This window comes from Benincasa hispida, chromosome 11, assembly GCF_027475165.1.
Source record: "Benincasa hispida cultivar pf3 chromosome 11, pf3_genome.v1.1, whole genome shotgun sequence".
Lineage (NCBI taxonomy): Eukaryota > Viridiplantae > Streptophyta > Magnoliopsida > Cucurbitales > Cucurbitaceae > Benincasa > Benincasa hispida.
This window is the reverse complement of record NC_143488.1, coordinates 14,127,577-14,130,800: the sequence shown is the minus strand read 5'-3', so window position 1 is coordinate 14,130,800 and position 3,224 is coordinate 14,127,577. Positions and strand designations below refer to the sequence as shown.

Here is a 3,224-nt window from a genome sequence, read left to right as displayed (position 1 = left end):
AAAAGATTATCTTTTCTATGATTAAACCCTAAATTCTAGCATAATTGTTTGCTTCAAATGGCTATTTTTGTAGGTAAACTCTAATCCCAACTCAACAAAGCTATTTCGGAAGATTTGGAGCTAATTCAAGCCAAATGATACCAAAAGATCACTTTACAAGAAGATCCATGATGAACTACCACTTTGCCCCTCAAGAGAAACAATTCAACACACTTCAGCAATGCTTGCAGTGTCGCGACACTTCTTACAACACTGAGCGTGACGCTAGCTTGACGCTTGACACTACAAGAAAAACCACATTTCTTGATGTTTGCAATTTTAATTACTTGACATTTTTATGAAAAAAAAAAGTCAATAAATAGGTGATTTTAAAGGGAAAAAACATCAAGAATTGATTTTAAAAAGTGGGGGTTGTGCATTTTTCCTCGAAAATACAGTACTTAAAGTTTTAAAATTGTCGAGTTCAAGAATTGTAGAATATAAAGGATAGATTTGCAATGCTAAAAAGTAATGTTGCAATGCTACGTATTTTGACGGAAAAATGAAAAACGCGTGCGCATCACACACGCAGCGTTGCAATGCTCTTAATAGCGTTGTAACACTACGGGTTTTGACGGAAAAATTGTGCGCCTCTTGAACAACATTACAACGCTCTTTTAGTAGCATCACGACGCTATCAAACAGATTTTTAAAAGAAATTCCAACAATCAATTTACAGTCTATCCGTTACAATGCTTTTAGTCAATTTTTTGTGCAATATCCTTGAAATCTTCTTGGTTTTTCACTTCCCTTTAATGCATCTTTGTTATTCCATCAATCTTGAAGGGATTCTTCATTAGGATAAGTAGATTTGAGACATGAACTTTCAAAGTTAGGGCTTAATCTTGATTTTCTTGTTTAGATTTGGTTTAAGTCTTGATTTTCTTGTTTATATTAGGCTTCATCTTGTTTAGATTAGGTTTAATTCTTGATTTTCTTGGTTTGAGGCATGAAGTTCAAAGTTAGGGCTTGATTTTCTTGGTTTGAGGCATAAACTTTCAAAGTTAGGACTTGATTTTTTTGGTTGAGGCTTGAACTTTCAAAGTTAGGACTTGATTTTTTTGGTTGAGGCTTGAACTTTCAAAGTTAGGGTTTAATCTCTCATGCCTTAATCTCATAATAAAATCTTTTTTCATATTGTTTTTTAATGAGATTGAATTTTAGAGAACTTGCCAAAGTTGGGATTGCCACTTTGCCAAAGTTAGGGCTTTAATTTTAGAGAACTTGCAAGAACTTGCCATTTTTCTTTAATTAAATGTTTTCCAAAGTTAGATATGTCAATGTGTCTAATTTGTTAGGGTTTTATGAGCTAAGTAATGATTTCCAAACTCGGATTCAATTTTTAGTTATTGGAATTAATATATGATTAACACATTAGAGCATGTGCACACCTTGGGTTCAATTTTTTAAGGTTCGATTACACCTTGGGTTCAATTTTTTTAGTATGTTTGTGTTTGTTCTGATTTGTCTTGAGATTCTCTGATTTGTCTTGCTTTCTTGAGGTTGGAATGTTGTAGAGCTAGAAATGATAAGTTGTATGTATTGGGAACTTGTTTGTTTTCCACAACTTGTTTTATGATGTTGGTCATTGTTTAACATTTTTTTCTTACTAGATTTACAATCATGGATAAATCATGGATGCACAAGAGTAAATTATCCAAAGATTATGAATTGGGTGTGGAAAACTTCATAAAATTTGGATTTTTTAATACAAATAGCTCCTATATTCGTTGTCCTTGTTTGAAATGTGGGAATTGTGAAAAACATAATAGCAAGGATATTAAAGATTATTTATATGTCAATGGGATTGATGAAAGTTATAAAATTCGGTTTTGACATGGGGAAAAACTTCCTAACTCATCATTTTGTGGAGAATCTTCTAAGTTTGACACCCATATGTATGAAGAGACTGATGTTGGAAGTTTAAAAGAAATGGTTGAAGTTAGTCACGAGGAATATTAAAGAGATTAGAATGGATTTGAGAAGTTGCTTAATGATGCTAAAAAACCATTATACGAAGGGTGCAAAAAATACACTAAGTTGTCTACATTAGTCAAATTGTATAATTTAAAAGTTAGATATGGATGGAGTGATACTAGTTTTTCAGAACTACTCAAAACCTTAAAAGAAATGTTGCCCACCAGCAATGAGCTCCCAAATTCAATGTATGAAGCAAAGAAAACTTTAGGTGCATTAGGAATGGAATATGAGAAGATTCATGCATGCCCTAATGATTGTTGTTTGTATAGAAAAGAATATGCAGATGCAATTGAATGTCCTGAATATGGTGAATCGAGGTGGGAAAAGGGGAAGGATACAAAATGTGGGAAAAAAAACAAATACCTTCAAAAGTGATATGGTACTTTTCACCAATTCCACGATTCAATGGCTTTTTAGAAGTATTGATTCTGTTAAAAACTTGACTTGGCACTTTGATGAAATAATTGTAGATGGTAAGTTACGTCATCTAGCAGACTCTCCGGCTTGGAAGTTAGTAGACTCTAAATGGCCAGACTTCGGTTCTGAACCTAGGATTCTTCGTTTAGCATTGTCAGCCGATGGAGTAAATCCACATGGTGAAATGAGTTCTAAATATAGTTGTTGGCCTGTAGTGATGGTTATTTATAATTTTCCACCATGGTTGTGAAGGAACTCATTTACAAGAGATCCATGAGAGGAAGCAGATCATCCAAATCCCATTTAGATTGAAAACACAAATTTACAGTAAACATACAGTTTATGCATTCTAAATAAAATGCTTTTAAACTAGAAATAAGGATCGAGTGATTATACCTTTGAAGAATACTTCTTCTCGTACAACCCTCAAACAGTCACGAACTCTTCAAACAGTAACAAAATTTGAACATAGCAACCTTGAAGACTTTCTTCAAGAAAACTCGAACCAAAAGTATGAAGACACTACCACTTAGAAACCTTAGTATTCTCAAGGTGAGAACCTAAGAGTGGTGGGCTCTGACTATTTTGGTTAGGAGGGAGTTTTTGAGTTTGGAGGAGGAAGACGATTAAGAAAGAACTATCGTATAGCAAGATTCTCCGATCATGTAATTCAAAAGTCTAACGTATAAGCTCTATTAATTTCGTGTAGATCGTTATTTCGTATGGTATAAAAGAAAAAACTATTTTTTCATTTATTCTATTTTGCCATAAAAACCAACTAACCACCC

The 3,224-nt window shown here is 33.3% G+C and overlaps 1 pseudogene; it reads left to right on the top strand.

The window, feature by feature from the left end:
• Positions 1 to 1,662: 1,662 nt before the first annotated feature.
• On the top strand, positions 1,663 to 2,686 carry LOC150032420 (uncharacterized; annotated as a pseudogene).
• Positions 2,687 to 3,224: the final 538 nt, after the last annotated feature.